This window comes from Globicephala melas, chromosome 4 (assembly GCF_963455315.2).
Source record: "Globicephala melas chromosome 4, mGloMel1.2, whole genome shotgun sequence".
NCBI classification, from domain to species: Eukaryota; Metazoa; Chordata; class Mammalia; order Artiodactyla; family Delphinidae; genus Globicephala; species Globicephala melas.
Genome location: NC_083317.1, coordinates 113,236,748 through 113,245,778, shown reverse-complemented (window position 1 = coordinate 113,245,778; position 9,031 = coordinate 113,236,748).

Here is a 9,031-nt window from a genome sequence, read left to right as displayed (position 1 = left end):
ATATTCAAGAAAATGTTCCTATTCATCACATTATACATGTGATTTATTCCTTTAGAGCAATTCCATGTTTATTGCCTTGCTTTTATATCCATTGTAAATGTATAATAGCAAACTATTGGTTTAATTCAGCATAAATTACTGGATAAAAATCTAATTTCACTTTGATTATATAAGAGAGTAAGCCAGCTCAAGATTGTGTTTCTTTACATATAACCATCTTTAGTGTGGTGTTAAATGCCTAATTAATTCATGCATTTTATGCAATGAATTAAACAATCTTCTTAGTTGTGTCTGTGCCTTATTACATTAAATGCTTTAATAATCAGAACTAGATTTTCAAAAGAGTGCTGTCAAATTCTCATTACAAAAATTTGTTCCCACCTGATTTTTTCAAAGCTAGCATAACGTTCTACAGATCTGAATGGCCAGGTAACTCCATCTGGGCAGCCTTCCTCAGCAAGGCTCAATGAAGTATTTAGATTGACCTTGTTGGCAGGCAGTACTGTCTGTTGTATGGTAGCACCTCTTGGGTGAAAAGGTAGGCCAGAGGTGATTTTCTCTTTTCAAAATATAAAGAATGGTCTACCCCTGTCTTTGCAAATATCATATGCAATGAGGTATTTGGCTTGAAACATGAACATTTTGATTCTCATTTGAGGCCATAAAGCTGAAAACTTGACATCCCTGATAATTACTGCCAACCAAGGAACCCTGCCATGCTTTAGAAGATGTCAAAGGGCAGGGCAGCCAGAAGACTTGAAAAAAGTAATCTTCGAGGTAGAGTCCAGGGAAGCACGAAGGTGGGTTGTATAACAATCTGCTTCTGCTTTCTGGTATTAGGGAAAGGGACCTTGCAGGAAGAAAGCCCAGAGGATGGGCATAGGAAATCACCCTGTGAGGATCTCTAAACACAACTTAGAGTGAGCCAACTCCTGATTACAGTCCTGAGGAATATCTGACTGCTTATAAAAGGCTTAACTGAACTAATTGAGGGATGTGATGGAATTAGACTGGGAAGCTGTGCGCTATCCTATCTTTGAGAGTTGCCAAGGAAACTCAGAGGATTGAATAGGGTATCTATGGGGCAGGTTTTTAAAATGAGACCTGGAGGAGGTAAAGAAGGGGGAGGAGTAGAAAGAACAAACAGCTGGTATTAAACAGCAGCTAAAGGCCAAGAGGACCGGAGGCTCAGCTCGTGGATAAAGCTGCCTGGGCCCTGCTACTCATGGTGAGCCTTTGGAATTTATACATGAGAGGAATTCAGCAAGTCACTGGCTGGTTTCAAGTAAATTCTGGACCAAATAATATGCAAGAGCAGGGCTGCATATGAAATACAATAAGGTAATCATACTCTATTTTATTGTTACTATTGATTGTACGTCTCCATTATTTTTCCAATCATTTTTCACGTGTATTCATAAGAATACTGCATTTGAAGCGGACAAAAAGAAAATTCCTAGAAACAGGTCCACATTTCAATCAACCAAGATAATGAAAGATAATTTAGTACATCTATTTTCCTTTATCTTTCTCCCCAAATTTGATATCAAAGTGTTTTACTGTAACAGAGTGCATATCTAGCCTTCAACAATTTCCTTTCCTCAAATTAGTACTGCCAAATCCCAAACCCAAACCCCCTTCCTCTCCCCGATTCCCCCAGAGCCATGATGTGTTTTGTGTGGAAGTGTGTATATGTTGAATATTTTTTTCTGGAGTTTAAGTCAATTAAAAAATAAATCTCACTTCTTTTAACATGGAATAATTATTCGTGACTATTTAAAAATCCAATCCATTTTCCTGAGGCTTATTTTCAAAACAGCTTTTCATAGGTGTGTAAAATTTTAATTAACTACTGTGCAACAATGCCTATTTAGAGCCTTTGTAAAAGAATTTGATTTTAGGGCTCCCCTGGTGGCGCAGTGGTTGAGAGTCCGCCTGCCGATGCAGGGGACACGGGTTCATGCCCCGGTCCGGGAAGATCCCACATGCCGTGGAGCGGCTGGGCCCGTGAGCCATGGCTGCTGAGCCTGCGCGTCCGGAGCCTGTGCTCCACAACGGGAGAGGCAACAGCGGTGAGAGGCCCGCGTACCGCAAAAAAAAAAAAACAAAAAAAGAATTTGATTTTAAGCAGCTAGTCCTGAAAAGCATGCAGCCAAATAGAAAAGTTGATGCTGGGCTTAAAATGTGGCCTCTTTGCCATCATCTCATTATTTTGAACCTACCTATGCCAATTTGGTCATACACAGTGCATGAGTTCTTTTGAACAGATACATCAATAGTATCCATTAATGAAGTTTTGAACTGGTGGAGCATTACTTATGCTACCATAACTTGGCAGCGTGCTGATAAATGTTTAACAACTATCTTTGAAAAATGTATGTGTGTGTATGCATGTGTGATGAAAGATGTGAAGAACACTTTTCACAAGTAATAATAAAATATATACTTTTCATTATGGTAGATTGCATTGAGCTAATTGAATCTCATGGAATGCCTCACTGATTTGGGCCACACTCTTGCATCTGTAGCCAACCTAGGGTTTCAATTAACGAATGAGTAGATCCTTCATGAATATTAGTTACTACTTTTGCTTTTGTTAATGAGTATTGCAGAAGTGAAACACTGAAGACTTATGTTGGAAGCTCATTTGACCATCTATGGCATGTTACTTTGCTGAATCAGATGTGTTTTCAAATACTGGAAGAATAGTTCTTTAATTTTTTGTCCTATTTATAGTGTAATGGCTATAGATGTGAAAAACATTTAAGTTTAATCTGCATTATTAACATTTTCTGCATCATTTTCTTAAACAATAAAATAGTAAATCAAGCCCTGATTTACAGGAAATTACTGATACAGATACGGATAACAGAAACACTTCTTATAGTAGACATCTTTGAAGAACAGTCTTCCTGATTAGAAGGCAAGTGGGCCAAGCTACAGACCACTTATTGTTTTCAGTCTCAGGATTAATGCACAAGCTAAACAATACATACATAATATCACACTGTATATGTTAAAGTATTTTAATGTGCATTACAGCTATTGTAACACTGTCGTTTAATATCACAGAGATTTATAGGTTGTTATGTGTCAACATGTTTGTAATTAACTACACATGCAAATAATGGGGTACAAGGTCCCACTTTATAAAAAGTGAAGTGCTGCATATTGTGGAGAGTAATGCAATAGTAATATGTACTTTTGTAAAAGAAAAAAATAAAATATGGAAGCATATAAAGTAAAAAAGTGAAAGTTACTACCTCCTTGTCCAGTGCTCTAATCTTATTCCTCAAAGGTAACCACTTTTAATAGCTTATGTGTAGCCTTTAAATTTTTTTCTGCCCACATAGATATTTTGATTAGATTGTATTACAGTATGCTTTACTTATTTTATTTATTTATTTGCCTGAACCACGTGACACGCCGGATGCTAGTTTCCCAACCAGGGATCGAAGCTGTGCCCCCTGCAGTGGAAGCACGAAGTCCTAACCACTGGACCACTAGGGAATTCCCAGGTTTACTTATTTTTATTAAGATAATACTACATTATTTTTATCTTCAAAGGGACATGTAATATTGTTATGCAGCATGTGTTTTTTCTGTTCATATTTATTCTTCTTGGTCAGTATATATAGCCCTACTTTATATTCCATAAGAGCTGTGAAATATTCTATAGCAGTAATTATTCTCCTAGTAATAGAAGTTTAATCATTGGAAGCATTCTCTTACCAATAGAAGTTTAGGCTTCTTTCAAGTTTTTAAATTTTTTATATGCCTTTGGCTTTTGCAAAAAAAATACAGCAATAAATATCTTTGTGCATATATGTGTAGTGTGTGAATTTCTATAGGAGATAGAATCCTAGATATAAAACGTGCAGGCTTCCTCAATCACTGATTTTTGTTTGTTTGTTTGTTTGTTTTACTTGAATGCATATATATTTACATATCTGGGTATCAGTAGGTTTTACATTAAAAACATAACACAAGTTCGGGATTACCAGATATAAACCACTCTACATAAAACAGACAAACAACAAGGTCTCACTTGTACAGCACAGGGAACTACACTCAACATCTTGCAATAAGCCACAAGAGAGAAGAAAAAAAAGTACACAAGGTGTGTTTGTGTTCTTAGACTTCATCCAGACAAATTCCTGTTAAAACATTTCCAAGGAACTACCCTTCTCTCTTACTACTTCTAATGTCCAACTCTTCTCAGATATTGTTTCTCAGATCCGTAAAATTTACCATCAAACATCCAGAAATGGACACACTGTAGTGAATTGACATTAACATCATTCTTCAGATATCATCCTGATATATTTCCAGACTATTCTGCTAGGGGAGGGGAAGCATCACAACACATAAAACTTTCAATCCTAAACTAGTTGGTTAGTAACTTAGTTTGTCTCAAAAGGCTTCTCAAAAAGCCCACAATTGGTAAGAGATTCCCTAAATTACTCCTCTTAAATATGGGTTTTAAATTGCAATAGAATCTATACAATAAAATGTCAGAAAAATAAACAAAAAGAAGGCAAGAAAGAGAGTGCACTGCTTTAGAGATATTAATGCACTTATGTGCCTTTATCTCTGATTATGACATTACCCAGAAGTATCAAGGATTATACAGATTGCCAACTTTTTTTAAGGCATGTTAAAGATTTCATTTTATTATTTTTTTACTGAAGTATAGTTGATCAACAATGTTGTGTTAGTTTCAGGTGTACAGCAAAGTGATTCAGTTATATATATATATATATATATATATATATATATATATGTTCTTTATAAGATTCTTTTCCCTTATAGTTTACTACAAAACATAGGATCACATATTTCTTATCTTGCAATTCCTGATGCCATGTTGGGATCAATTCTAGTTTTGTACACAAATATTTGCCAACCCACCATCCCAGGTAGTTAGCAGATATGCTTCAAGGGTTCCCCATTTGTTGAGTTCATAGAGTTCCATGTTATTTGGCTTTTGAAAACTCTGGTTCAAAAGCTTTGATTCTGGAACTCACATTTGCTATAGATGCTTTCATTAATGACTTATCTGACCATTAATTTTAATAAATAAGTGAAATGATTTTTTAAACTATGTTTATTGTTAACAAATCAGAGTAAAATGAATTCTCTTTTTTAAGTTTTTTTAAAAAAAGATTTATTATTTATTTACTTAATTTATTTTTGGCTGCATCGGGTCCTAGTTGCGGCACGCGGGATCTTTCATTGCGGTGTGCAGGCTCTTCGTTGTGATGCGTGGGCTTCTCTCTAGTTGTGGCATGTGGGTTTTCTCTTCCTCTTTAGTTGTGGCACAGGCTCCAGGGAGCATGGGCTCTGTAGTTTGCGGCACACAGCCTCTCTAGTTGAGGTTCGTGAGCTCAGTAGTTGTGGCATGTGGGCTTAGTTGCCCCATGGCATGTGGGATCTTAGTTCCCTGACTAGGGATCGAACCTGCATCCCCTGCATTGTAAGGCAGACTCTTTACCACTAGACCACCAGCGAAGTCCCTAAAAAGAATTCTTATATTTCAGGGTCCATTAGCATATCTTCAGGGTGAGACTGTCAGTACTTACTTGGGAAAAAAGAATGTGTGTCTATAAGGAATACTTTTAATTAAAGTGGAGAAAAACATTTAATATTGTTCAAGTAGCAGAGATTATTGTTGTTCACAGACTAGATTCTGTAATAAATTCTGTGATTTGCTGAGTTATGAACAGGTACATGTCTATTATTCTGGTGGTAACTTTCAGAGTTGGAACACAAGAGCAGAATATTAAGCCATTCAGAATTGAGGCTACTGCTGGAGTCTGGGGCAGGTGGATTCTCAAGTCTTAGAGAATTTTATACCATCTAAATGCATGACTATCTGGTCAGTTTGTTCTTATAAAACATGTACAAACATCACAAATATATGGCATATTTCTTTTCATTAGATATGTCAGCATTCTTATTTGCAATTACGATAAATGATTTGCAACATAAACTTGCTTCACATATATTCAGTGGTGTTATTCAAAGCTTAATTACATGTTTTAATTTTTTATAAGGCATTCTTTTCTGCTACCTTGAAATACTCAGATTGTTTAAACCCAAGTAAGTAGAAACTAAGTCTGGCTGAGACATCTCTGATGCGACCTCTATTGGGTGACAAGGAGCGGGAAGTGTGTGTGTGTGTGTGTGTGTGTGTGTGTGTGTGTGTGTTTACATGAAACTACTGTGTATCTACTCAAATTGGTGACTTTGAAAATCTGAAGATGTTACGAGCTCTAATATGACAATAAAACTCACTAGTGCACACTCTTAAGAAATGGACCAGAGTATGAGAATACAGACACCTGGCACCATATGATATGAAATATTCATTGAGGGGATAGTCTGATAAGGTTAACAGAAAGAACTTCAAGAACTCTAGAAATACAGTTCACAGGCACCTTCAACCACTGATCATGTGCTTATTTATTTTGCAATTAGGGAATCATCCTGGTTTCAACTCTTATCAAAAACTTATTAAGTTTTTGGTTAGAGGACAAAGAATGCTCATGGGATCTGGATTGAGCCTTACTGATCTCAGTTTCTATCAGTTTATAGTTTAGAGGGAGAGTCAAAAGGCTAAATTCTTGAGCCGCTTTTCTTTCCACAGCTGGATGAGCTCAAACTTCTGATCTGCAGGCCTTACATTGTATTGTCAATACAGAAATTAAAGGAAGTCACTCAGGCTCTCACTGAGCTGGGAAATCTGTACAGCCAAGCAAGGAGATAAGAGAATCACGACCTAGGAAGACCAGGGTGACTCTTCATCTTTACTGAAAGGTCATCTGTATTTGCTTTACAAGTGCAGCAGTCAGGCAGTTAGTGAGACAGAAGCTCCTGAAGTATGCTTTCTCACTGTTTAAACCATTTTATTCTTTTTGATCAAAACCATTTAGGTGCTTAATTTTGAGGACGGTAGACTGTAGGTTTTAGGAAGGTTATGAGAATACCTGATTTGCCCCCCAGATTTCTAGGCTGGCACAAAGTAGGTGTTCAATGATTACTAATGGGTGAATGAATGATGGAAAGGAACTGCATCTTTCCATGAGTGAAGTGTTGAGTAAGTATGATCATTGTGGTTGGCAGTCTCTAGACTGGCCCTACTGATCTCTGCTTCCTGGTATTCACACCCGTTTGTAATCTCCCCTCGTTGATTGTGGGCTGGATCTAGTGACCTGCTTTTAGTGAACAGAAGACAGCAAACGTGATGGGATATGACTTCCGAGATTAGTTTATAGAAAGACTGTGACTCCTATCTTGCTTGCCCAGTCCTACCCCTCAGAGCCCTCATTCTGGGGGAAGCAAGTTAACATGTCACGAGTAGCCCAGTGGAGAGGTGCACGCGGCAAAGAGCCGATGCCTCTGGCCAGCAGCCACATGAGTGGGTGTGCACGCACAGCCTCCCCGTCGAGGCTTGAGATGACCACAGTCCTGGCCAGCACCTTGACTGCACCCAATTAAAAAGTTGTGAGATAATAAGTGTTGTTTTAAGCTACCACATTGCTGGGCAATTTATTATAAAGTAATAGAAAGTCAATACAGTCGAACTGACTCGCTATATCGAATTCATTAGTTGTAAAAACTCCATTTAACTGCATAACTCCTGAAAGACATTGAGAGTCTGTTGAGAAATATAATTCTTCTATTTCAAACTTATTTTAATGGCCATAGAGTTAAAAACCAAATTACTTCACTCAAAATCACAAATTACTTCAAATAGTTAAAATAGGGATATTGACTCTGAATTTCTTCATCAAGAATAAGAAGTAGAAACATCTCGATCTTCTCACTGTCATGTGAGTAACATTCAGATCAAGGTGGGTAATATACTTATTTAGACATTTATCACCTTCAGCGAACTGAACCGCACCCAGACATTCAGATGGAATCTCCATGCAGGGCGCTGTGGTGAAGGTCGCGGTTGGTGGTATCAGACTGCCTGAATCTGAGTTTAGCTTTGCTGCTTATTAACTGAATAAGTTTGGGCAAGTCACTTATCTACATTTATTCACCTACAAGGGAAAGGGAATGGGTTGTAAAAATAAGTGAAATATAACATAGGAAGGAGTTACAGAGATCCCATGCTCTGATGGTGAATGAAAAATCCACAATTTCACTTTGTCATGGAGTTTTCTCAAGCAAGTTCCATTTTTCATGGTCTTTTCAAATACTTGGTCCCTTGTTTTGATGACATTAGTGCATTTCTACATTCACAAAATGAGTGGACAAGCTGTCCACATCAGTGCCTCTTTATGACTTTAAAAAAATTATCAAAATTATGCAGGCATATAGTTCAGAGTTGCACTGTCATATGAGGTAGCTCTAGCCTTCAGTAGCTACTGAGCACTTGAAATATGGCCAGTCCTAATTCAGATGTGCTGCAAGGATAAAACACACCCTGGGTTTTAGACTTAGTATGGAAAAAGAGACTTAATGTCTCTTTAATAAATTTTTTGGTAATGATTACTAGTTGAAATATTTTGGATAGACTGGGTTAAGTAAAACATATTATTAAAGTTAATTGTACGTGTTTCCTTTTACTTTTTCTTAAATGTGGCTACTAGAAAATCTACACTTACATATGTGGCTCTCATTATATTTTATTAAAAGTACTATCATACTCTCTGAGTTTAAGAAAAATAGCAGTATGCCTCCCTCTTCTCCACTGTCTCCACAATCTTCACTTTCTCTATGCATTTTTACCTCTTTTAGGTAATTCATCTGGGTGATTTGGTAATTATGACTTCTTCTCTAAATAACACACTTTTGTTGCTACTTTTTGATTTTTCAGTCTCAGGCATTATCTCTTCACATCCAGTCCCCACTCCATTCTCCCTCAGTCCCCAAGGATTATTTCCCAACCCATAGCAGTATTTGCATCATATGAGAGCCCCATTCACAACTGTGGCAGATGGGAAACCATGACTGAATGTCTTTTCTATACAATTTTTTGTTTTCCTAGGACTAATGTGTCCTCTTGCTTTTCATTTGC